The sequence below is a fragment of the Thalia democratica genome, chromosome 2 (assembly GCF_965202585.1).
Source record: "Thalia democratica chromosome 2, ktThaDemo2.hap1.1, whole genome shotgun sequence".
NCBI lineage: Eukaryota > Metazoa > Chordata > Thaliacea > Salpida > Salpidae > Thalia > Thalia democratica.
In genome coordinates, this window is record NC_139166.1 from 36026878 (window position 1) to 36039430 (window position 12553).

The following is a 12553-nucleotide window of genomic DNA, read 5'->3' on the forward strand; positions in this document are numbered from 1 at the left end:
AACAAGTATAATTAATTTTTTAGGTTAGACTTAAAATTATGCTAGTAACGTTGTATAAATCTTTATTGTAAACCTATTAAAAAAATTAAAAACTAAAGAAGTATATTCGAAACTTTAACTAAATTAAATTAGTCTAGCTTTCATGAAAAGTTTTACTTACTTCTGGTTCTAGTTTTCAATTTGAATAATTACTAAAATGTACAACCCTATTTTGTTACTTACCAAGACAGTAGTACTGAATTATTAGCTACTGTAGTTTTTTGCACAACCTAGGCTATCTAGAAAAAAGATGCTGATTGCAGAAAAACATTTAAATTCTAGAATCTAAATCAACTCACTACAAAATATTTTTGATTTATTGTGACTAATTTAAAAAAATATATAATTCAAACATTTGGGTTGTCCTACCTACGTGTAAATAATCAGAAAATAAAGTTAGAGGAAGAATATATTTCCGTTGTCGGTTAAATTATCTTTACAAGTTCAATTTAAAATCACTATCAACAAATCTAATTTGAAATATACTTCAATTGTAAACAAGCAATTTTTTTCAAATTTTTTTTTTCTTTCAGTAGAATTTTTTAGTCTCGATATAATACAAACAGTGTGTGCAACATTTTATCTTTACATACTTTTTTCAGTCACTTTTAAGTTCCCATACAAATTTTCAAGGAAAACTACTTTCAAACAACTTTAAATTAAAAATATGTTGGACCCTTCGTATTCTTAGGTCGAAAATAAAGCAACAGAAGAAAACTGAAAATATATTTTAATTTACTGTAAGTTTCAGGTGAACACTTACTGAATATTCTAACTCTTACAGCAAAAAAACAAATATTGTTTTTTTTTTTAAGTTCTTTGGTGTATTTAAAAGATGAGTGTATGTTAGATTATGTTAATTTTCAGAAAAAAAAATCTGCTCTCTTTTTCATAATAACGGTTTGATTTTTTATGTAAACATAATTTTTAGGAAAATAATATTTCTTAAGATTTTAAGTAAATTAAGTTTCGTTGATTTACAAAAAAAAAACAACAATTAGCTTTTAGTCTAGTAGACTACACACACAGATGATACCAAGTTGTTTTAACTTCAGTCCAACATAGAAAAAAGTATGCAAATAGTTAATATTTTGATTAAATTTAGTTAATTAACTACTAATATCTAAAGTTTTTATGGTTAGTTTAGTAATATGGCAACGCAAGTAAGACATCTCAAAGGTATCACAAAAGGCAAGGCCTTAAATAACGATAAAAAGACTCAAAAACGTGGTAAAGATAAGCTAGCAGTAAGTGATAAACAAGTTAAAATTTTTTTATTCTTTTAGCTGACATTTCTGAACAACCAAGCAACTTTAAGAAAACTAAAATAACTAATTACAGTATAATTCTTCTTATATACTTTTTGTTTTAGGTGTAACAATTATATTTCTAAACTTGGATTCAAAGAGATAAAATCAATTATGTTTTTTAGAACATTTCCGTTATAAAACATTAAAATCTATTTAAATACTAATTTAACTACAACTGAAACTCTATAAAAGATCGAAACATTATTTTAGAACGGAATATTTTAAAACAAAATATTTATAGTTGTCTTTGTAAAATGTATTCTGTAAGGTAAATTAAAGATTTGATCATTAAACTTTGATCATAAGACCATAAGTTTTCGATAACCTGGGTTTCGCTGTTATTGAAACTCGTCAGTCAATAGAAACCGAATAACTTGCAGTCGTAAATCTAAAAACGGTTTATCATATTTTACCATGAAACTTATATTTTTGCTAGTATGATCAGTGACGTCAAACTTGTTTAATTACCGTGCAATGATTAATACATTGTCCATTTAGCAAGACAACTTGTAATCTCGTTTTAAATACGATCGAATATAAAATTAGCAAAAGTCAAACAGAGCCTAAGCCTGGACTTACATATGCCGTGAGACAAATTAGCATAAATGCTTGATCATACCTTTGTTAACTTGAGCTTGTCTCAAGGCAGATGAAGTCCAAGCTCAAACTCTGTTAGACTTTTGTCGATCTTTTATTTGATTAATTGATTTAGTGTAAAACATAGAGTTATATTAGAAATTTCCAGTTGGTTTAAAGTTTCCCTACTGAAAATTAATAAAAAGTTGTGGTGTACGACTCGATAACCGAAAAGTTTTTCGTACACCAAGTCGTTAGACCAGGGGTCGGCAAACTGCGGCCCTTGAAGAGTATATCTGCGGCCCACGAGCACGTTTATTTTTTGAATGGGATGCGGCCCGCGAAAGAAAATTCTGTGGCCCGCGAGCATGTAAATGTGGCCCGCTGAGTAAAAATATATTCTAAGTATAATTTTTTTTAGTAAAAATGCTGTAATTTGTTTAGATTTGATTAGTTTCATTTAAACTCCCTGTATAACATTTTGAATCAATTAAAAAACTTCACTCCTTTGGATTAAACAAGTAAAAAGACAGATTAGCCTTCGAGCTGTGTTTTATAATAACTTTCTTCTTACCATAACAAATTATGATGTGAAAAAACGGGTCGCTTGAGAATTCCACTACTAGATTAGCCAATTAGAGCAAGCTTTTTTTAAGCCAATCAGAGGCTGTTTTAAGAGTAGTAACAGTAGCTTAACAACAACTGATGCTAAGCTGAGAAATGTAAATCATTCATTGAAATAAGGAATAAAATAAATAAAAAAAGAAGAATTTAATGAAAAATATATATTATGATAGAAAAAGAAATTAATAAATTTTCCTAGGATAATATAGTGATAGTTATAAGTTAGCTAGTAATGTCCTAATAAAATTTAAAATAGTTTATATTTTAAGTTTTGTATTTAGGTTAAATATATATCATCATTTTTTATTTTGTTTAGTAATATTTAATTTCGTTGAGGTACTTCTTATTATTATTCTTTTGTAGCATTTAAATAGAATGAGTTGGTTGTAATTGACAAAAAATGGTAAGTGTATTTTTTGTATACTAATTTTTAAGTTAGAATGAATTATCAGTGTTATGTTTGAAACGCTTTTAAAACATAAAATAATTTTAGCTCTTGTTTTCTACAAGCAACAGAGAAGATAGAATTTGTATAAGCCCTTCAGACTAGGTATTTTTGTTAGAAAAAACTAACACTAACTTATTAGAAGTTAATAAATTTCTGGAATTTTGTAAATCCAGGGAAAATTCTTCAAATAAAAACGATAAGACTTCCTCAAACTTCTTTAAAATAGTAAAACAACCTATATACTAAAAACAATATATTGAATAAGCCGTATTTTTGCATTGAAAATGTTCTGAATAAAGGACAAAAGCTTTGCAACTAAAGTGTTTTGGTTATTGTTTCATTAGACAGCTATTTAAGGGCTACTTTTTAGCTATTTTGTTTTTGAAAATTTTTGTATAGCTTTGTCTGAAACAATAGTTAATTGGATTTGTTTTTGGACCCCGGAGTACGGTTTACCTGTTTTCTTAAAACAACCTATTAATTTATTAAATTTTTCTGATCCGTTATTTGTTCCCGTACAGCCAACTTCTACATCCAAAAATTTTCCCACCAAAACCCTTGGTATTAAACAATTTTCTGAACCTTCAGGTTTAATCCTTTTAGACTCTTACCTTTCTCCACCTTCTAAAAAATGACTTTGTTAACTTTACCAATTATTTTACCTAAAAAAACACAAAAACCCCTTTGTGTTAATCAATTTTCTAATCCTTCAGGTTCAATCCTTTTAAACTCTTCCCTTTCTCCACCTTCTAAAAAAATGGCTTTGTTGACTTCACCAACTATTTTACCTAAAAAAAACACAAAAACCCCTTTGTGTTAAACAATTTTGTAATCCTTCAGGTTCAATCCTTTTAAACTCTTCCCTTTCTTCTACTTCTCCATTTTATTCTTCTTCACCTTTTTATTATTCACCTTCTTATTCTTCACCTTCTTCAAATCCTTTAATATTGTTGACTTTAGGTGACCAAGTTTTTACAAATAGCTTATTAACCAACAAACTAAAACCTAAAATAGCTATGGAATTAATTTTTAATTGTTCAAATTTTCTTTGTAATACTGACATTATAAGCAATGACATATCTAATAAAAAAAAATATAATATATAATAATCATGATTAGACTGATTATTTTTATAACTGGTCACAATTTAAAAAAGACAATAAAAAACATTTATTTGAAAAATATTTTGATCTAAATGATAAAAAGTATGTGACAAAACTTTTTAAGAAAAAAGTTTTAATCGGTATATATCCAAATACAATAACGCTGTTTAGTAGATTGTTTAAGCCCAAGTGTGGGTCTAACTTCTATATGCAGGTTTTTTTACTAAAGAGATTAAAAATATAAAGTTTATTAGTCACAAAGCAATTAATTGTTTTTGTAATAGTGTAAATGAACGTTTATTGTTGTTGAAGATTGAGTGAGACTGATCTTTTTCTATTAAAAAAAAATAATTGTATGTATTAAAATTATATATAAATAATAATTAAAAGTTTATTATTCACAAATTGTAACATTATTAAGATCATTAACTACAGAATATTATTTAACTTATGTTTATTTACAGGTTTATAATTTTTTATATACAATTTAAATAAATTTGTATATTATTTATTAAAGTAAATAATGGCTTCATACAAGAGGGAGAAATAGGATGACAGTGCTCAATCTTTGAAAAAGGACATCATACTTCACATTTATGTTAGTTTCTATTTATATTATATTAAAAAATTATTCTATATGATTGATTGTTATATAAACATTCCTTGCAGTAATTAGATATTTTGTTTATTTCAAATATTTTAAAATAGCAAAATTCAAAAACTTTTAAACTATAAAAGGAACGTTTCCAGAAAGTTTGAGGTACATACGTTTGTATTGGAAACTTTCTACAAAAATTACAATATCTCAAAACTTAAATAAATTTTGTTTAAAGTTTTTTGTTATATTTTTACTGTTTCTGATTCTATTTATATGTTTTTGATGAAAACACATGATACTTAAGTTATTTTTAGTGCAAAATATTAAAACTTCATTTTGATCATTATATGTCTATTTATACTACAATATTAATTATGAAATAAATGATTTTTTAGTGTTTATTTTATGCAACAAAATTTTGTAAAAAAATTCTAAATCAAGAATAGTATGAATTTTTCAATCTGTCCATCTGATCTTTCAGCTATCAAAAAAGAGATGGTGGCAGAGCTTGTCTTAGGTTTTCTTTTTAATTAGAACTATTATTAAGATAAAATTGTGTTAATTATAGTTTAATCGTTACCAAATTTCAGTGATAGTTATTTTTTGATTATGTTTTATTTGTATAATTTTACTTTTTATTTACAAACCAAAAAAAAATTGATTTTAAATTGTGTTAAGTGTACTACTGAGACAAATTAAGTTTGATCCATGTTTTCAATTTTGTAAATTCATATAGTTTGTTTTATTAAAATGTGACCAGGCTTGCATTGATTTTAACTAGTGTATTAGTTAGATTCAAATTAGCTTTTGTATGTTAGTTTAGAAACAGTTTTTATCAATGATTATTAATACAGTTTTTTTATTAATTATGTAAACATGTCTGCCTTTTTTATTTTTTGGTTTTTAATTACAATTTAAAAATGTGAACAGGTTTGCCTTTTTTTAGTTATGTTTTTCAATTTTTGATGTTATTTTTGATGAATTTATTAAGTGTCTTAAAAAAAAAGTTACTGTTTGAAGCAGTTTTTTATCAATTGCTTTAAAAGTTTCTTTACATTTTAAGTCAACTTTATATCTACAAAAAATTATTACTGATGTTTATTTTTCTCTTTATATTTACTAAACTATAGCTACTTAAATTTTTTTTATTTTAAAATTCATTGATTTTTAAATGCTCAACTTTAATTGATTTTAATAATTAAGTAAAACAAACCAACTTTCAACTAATTTATAGTTAATAAAATGCTTTTAAAAGCTTAGTTTTTTATTTTATTATAAAGCCGGATGGTAGTAAACTATTTGTGTTAGTAACTATTTTTAATAGTGTAAAAGTTAATAGAGTATATTTTTGCAAAATTTTTCTTTCAAACAAACTTAAAAATTAATAATATTTTACCAGTTTTTTATTATATTTTTACTGTTTCTTATTTTGTTTATTTTCTATACATTTTGATGAAAACATGTTCGTACTTTTGTTATATTTAAATACTTTTGTGCAAAAAATAAAGTTTTAATTTAATAAATATTTATTTATCTGTAATATAGTATTAATTATGAAATAAATAATTAATAATTTTTTAGTGTTTGTTTTTTACAACAAAATTGTGTGAAAATTATTGAACTAAGTAATATACTTTAAGATAAAATACAACTTTGTTATAGATCATAAATATTTTATCCTATAGAAATGGTAAATGAGCACATTAAAAAATTTACAACTGGCTGGCTTTGAACCTAGGTACCATAGGTCTTAAAAATTTTGATCTGACACATTACCCATCACGTTACGGCTCGCTTTCCTGAATCGCGGGTTTTGCATTTATATATCTTACACCTTTTTAAACTTCACAATTTGAGCATTTTTGATCGTGTTACTATGTGTTTTACAAAAACTTAAAATATATTAAAAAAAATTACTTAATATATTTTAAATCCTAAAATATAATAGTTTTGTATTAAAAAAAATTATTAGATAATTAGGCTAAAAAAAAACTGTAATTTAAAAAATTAAAAATTTTTTTTGGCATTTTGAACAAAAATCAATAAAAAAAATTGAAAAACTGCAGTTTAAAACTTCTACATGTAAAGTACTAAAATTTAAATTTGATACAAAAAATCTATTGTATAGATAAAAAAATTTCTTTCATCATAAAATAAAATATTAAACAAAAACATTTAAAGAAGATTTAACATACCTTTTTAATTTAATAATACTATTTAACACAATTTTTTACCAGAAACTTAATTTTGAACCAAAAATAGACCTTTGAACGTGTAGCTTTTTAAAACCTGGAAGATATTTTGCTACCGACATTGTTAATTTAAAAAATAGTTTAAAAATATAAAAAGCTAATTACTATAACAAAATGTATTCCGGTATATAAGTTACTTTTACAAAAATCATTAACTGAAATTTTTTACAATTGTTACTACTAACTATACTAGAGCTTGTTAACGTTATCCAAAAACTAGCTTTTAAAAATAAAACTACTTATTTATCTTTACCAATGTTAATAATTTAAATACAGTTGACCTAGATGTGAAACGTTATAAAAATAACTAGTTAATCCAAATATCGCGGCTAAAAAGAATTCTATTCAGTTTAATTTATAATTTTATTAACTAATGTACAAAACTTAATAAACAGCTATCATATACCATTTACATATAAACTAATTTTGCCCTTACAAAGTTGCGTTTGCAAACGAAAAATATGCTTTGGTTGAATATATAGTGGGTGAGACCATTAAGTCTTAGCATTTCCATAATAATGATCTGTTGTTGTTACCCAAATTTATTTTACAGCGAGTTAGTCATTGGCTAACCAAGTAGATCCCGTTTTCAAAATGTTTAGACAAAAAAGTTAGACAAGCTGGTTAATGACCGCAATATGTTTTTTTAAATCAAAATTAAAAAAAAAAAAGAGAAAAACAATGGTTCACAATATTTTACGTTATTAAGAATATTCAAAGTTATATAGTTTTGTTTTCACTATTAAAAATTTAATTTTTGAAACAGAAATATAATCTTAGTACTAATTATGAATAAAAACAACTTTTGAACAAAACTACTGAATTGATAGTCTAATTTAGTTACAATATCATTGGTATTCGAACAAGGTTGCATATTTCAAGTTTATTAAAGCTCTAAAATAAAGGTTTAAATTTGTTTTATTAGAACAATTACAATAAATCAAAATTTATCAGATTCCTTTAATTCAAATATTTTTTTTTTACAGAAGCATTAATATAAGCAAGATAGTATTAATGTATATTATAGAGTTAGACAAGACGTTAAAAGGTACCCAAGTAGTGTGCAACTCGATAACTGATATTTTGTGCGTATTTTTGTCGTTTAATTGATAATAAACAATTTATAGGACTCAAAAATATAGTTTGTTAGTGTACATCGCTAGTTAAATAACTTATTAACAAAAATGTTTTCTTTAGTTTGATGTGTAATTTTATTTTAAAATTAACGTTTAAAATTAAATAAAATATTTTACCCAGCTATAGTTCAAAAACACTTATTTATGTCCAAAATATTTACTAAAAATTCAATAACTAACATCAATTTTGTGTTAAAATTTATTATTATTATGTATTTTTTATTATATATCAGTTACTGTCACTAGAATAATTATTTTAAGACATATCCCTTTTTGTTTTGTATAAATTAACTTAAGACTAATTGCTTCACTTCAACTTGTATAAACTATTAGTTATATATTACCACAAAATTAGTCTTGAAATTTTGTCTTGTTCGATCTTTGACATAATAAAGTTTTAAAAACAAAGTATTTGTCGTATAATACGCTCTGGTTAAAACAAAATTTAATTAGTTTTTGTTACTGTGTATCTGAGGGAATTTTGCTAGTAGTGGAAATCTCAAGCGACCCTGAAAAAACAGTCTTAAAAATACTTGGACTCAGTTATTTATATAACACCTATTAAGTAAGTGAACAAAATGCAAATGTTTTCCCTTGTTTACAAAAGTAATGCACAGTAACTGACAAAAATGTCATTTCTTTAAAGTTTATACATTTCGTTTAATACGTAACTTATACCTATTATATTTTATCACTGTATTTAAGTGTACATAAAAACATTAAAAGTAATATAATAAAAAGAAATAAGGTTTGTTTTATTTAGATTTCAACATATTTTGAATGTTGTATAAGTTTTCTGCGTACTTTAAGTTAATTTCTATGCACACTAATGTACAGTGAAGTTTATTTTTAAACCACTTTGAAAACATTATTTAAGTTAGATTTAGTTCAGTTTAAGCATAATTTTCGATTATAATTGTTTTTACATAAAATATCTAAAAGTGTACAGACACATTTAAAACAATTAATATAACATAATCACATTATTTTTGTTCAGTATACATTTTTATTTTACAAACAAAGCTTTTTGGAAACTTAAGTTAATTTCTTTGCATTGCAAACTTATATACACAGATGTTCTTTTTTAGAATTACCTATTTAATACAAACAAGATTTAGGGATAATAAATTTGTTGAGTCTGTTTATTATCAATCAAAATAGTTTAAATTTAAGCAAATAAACAAAACATTGCCACACACTCAGACTAAGTCAGACTAGTTTATAAACTTTTCAAATATCAGCCCAGTTTAGGCATTTTTCAGTTTTTGACTTAAATTGTTAGTTTTATTTTTAAATGTAAGGATAGTTTTTTGATCACTTAGGCAGGATGTTTTGCTTTGAAGACTGGCATAGTAAACTTATGATGTATGTTTTGTTCATTTCACAGTTTTGGTTTTAATTATGATATATGTTAAGTTTTAAGTCTTGCAGCTGCTATAAATGGAAGTATTATCTTTATTATTATTTACATATAAATATAAACAATCAATGTTGCCCAAAAATCTTGAATTTTGAAAAAAAACTTGAAATTTGACAGTTTAGGCAAAAAAAATCTGGAACTTGAGAATTTTCGAAAACACCTTGAGTTTTAAACAATTTTTACATGTAAAATAATGAAACTTCGACTTTATACAAAAGATTTCTCAACAATTTAATTTATTAAAAAACACATTTAAAATCGACTAACAGTATCTTTTTAATATTGCTATAATATTTTAGACAGTTTTTTTTTACTTTAAACTTAATTTCATACTAAAATTAGATTACAAGACTTGCACTTTTCAAAAGATAGAAGAAATTCAGAATACCTGGAAAAAAATTCTTAAAAACCTTTGGCAACCCTGAAACTGATTACATTCTTTCTAAGAGTTAAAAATAGCACAAATATTTTATGTTTGACATATGTTATGTGTAAACACCATAATAAAACTATTTTTTTACAAAATATGTTATAATGGTAATTTTAAGTATAATGACCAACTGTTTCAATTTTCTTATCTTTAACACCCCTTGTAAGTAGTCAGATTCATATGATTTCGCAGTATAATGTTCTTAACTTACTTTATAAATATATGTAAACCTTATACAGAAATTACCATAGTATTTTGTTTGACATGTTGTTTATACCTAAGTTTCTCTTATAAATGTTTTAACACTACTTGTTATATTTGAGTGTACACAAAAATATTTGAAATAACACAATAATAAGTAATAGTGTTTATTTCATTTTAGTTTCACACGTTTTGATATTTTTTGAGAAGTTTTGTGTGTATTTTAAATTTATTTTTAACCACACTATTGTACAGAGATGCTTATTTTTAAACCACAATTTTAAATAGGACATGAGTTAGTAAAAACACCTGAAATAAATATTCTCAGATGAGCAGCATTTGTTGTTGCTTTCATCTTAATAGATTGATTAAAGTTCCAATTTGATTTATTTGACTTTGAAATATCAGAAATTGCGTTTTTTTTGTCACTGAAGAAATTAATAAAACACTTTTACTACCACCAACACAAGTTCTTTAAAAAAGTTTTGAAATCTGAACTGTGTCTCCTTTTAAGTATTTACTTTTGCTTCTTAATAACTTACCTTGACAATTTTTTCTCTTTAGTATGTAGTTACTGAAGATAATCATGTGCTTTCTTAAAACTGACTTGAGCGATTTGTTTTTTTCGGTTCTCGCAACAACTACTAATTAACGTTTTGTGATTCTTATAAATCGTCTTATATTTTTAATTTACTCTTTTTTGTAGGCAATATTTTCATTGCAGATAAAGCAATAAATAATTGCTACAATTATTAATAAAAAATAAGTTCATTTATAGCTTAATAAATTTTTACTTTTGTCAACAATATTTAAGAAACTTAACTGTCCATTCAAGCTGACTTACAACAATATTTTTTTTGCTGTATGTATTTATTTCGCTGTCAAAAAACTTCGTTATTTCGTGAGTTTTATTTAAAACAGGGTTGCAAAACAAACTATTTGAAAAACTCACACTTGGTTAAACCTATTCAAACATTTAAGAAAACTTAGGTGCAAGTGTACAATTTTTATTTAAAACTCTTTGAATTCTCAGAATAGAATTTATGACTGTAGTGAAGTTGATTAACTATAATTTTTTACTTGTCGTTTTGAATATTTTGTACTTTTGTATGATGATACTTTAGTTAAGTATTAAAGCTTTTGTTTCTTCAAAGCAAATTTTTAGCTCTTTTAACTTTTAATAAACTCAGGCTGGTTTTATGTAATTCAGACTTTTTCTAATTAATTTTTAATAAGGTATTTTACTAAAGTATTTAAGCATTTATTGCGTTAATTTTTTTTTATACTTCTTTACATAACATATAAGTTCTAAATTTATTAAATTAAAACTAGTTACTGAACTTTTTAAAAAGTGCAAATTTTTTAAAATGCAAAAACTATTTTTAAGAGTTTAAATTTTTTTAAATATGAAAAAATGCTTGACATTATAAACAATACATAAAAAATACTTATAGATGGTTTTCAAGCTTGGTTTTTATAGAGAGTTAGGTTGTAAGTAAAATAAGAAACATATCAAGTTATTCTTACTAGCTTTTAAAGACAGTACATAGTTTGTTAAGTCTTGAGTATATTAGTCTATGAAAATATTACTCCATTAAATGTGTATAATTTCAATAGGTATTCTATGTGTAGCTAAAAGTAATTAAAAATAATAAACTGAATAGAAACAAAAGTTTTTTATTAGTGTCACTAAAACTAAAACTGCGGCCCGTGAAGATTTTGGAATCTTGAAAATTGGCCCGCGAGTACCAACTGCCTGCCGACCCCTGCGTTAGACCAAACTATTTTAGCGCTTTTCTTCTATCGTTAAATAAATGATAAAAAAGTATATGAATTCAGTTTAAACTAATAAATGTTTGTACACGTTACTATATAAAAGAAAAATTATACCTATAAAATACGTTAACAATTGTAAAATCTTAGCTTGGTTAAAGAACATGTTAAATTTCAAATCATTTTATTAACCCTTTTAAAATTAAAAATACTTAAATATCATATAGCCTAATATATCTACTACTTTAAGATATTTAATTTTGTTAATACACAATAAACATATGCAACATTTAATTAGTTCACGTTACAAAAATTTAGTAGGCCAGGAGTGTTAAAAAAATTACTGTGATAAAAAAGTTTTAGTTGAACTAGTTTTTAAGAGATTTATTAATAAAACAAAATGAGGTATGTGATAAAAGTTTTATCGTAGATATTTTACATATAACACCAGAATCATACTATTATTATAGTGACTAATATAGTATAATAATATAATATAGTCATCGTATATTAGTCTAAACTACAATTTGTATATACAAGATAACTACGACCAAACTTTTATCACACAGATAATAGATACATCGATGCAAAAAAACACGAACAAACCAGGGTTTTTGAAAATGATGCTAAAATATATTTTAAA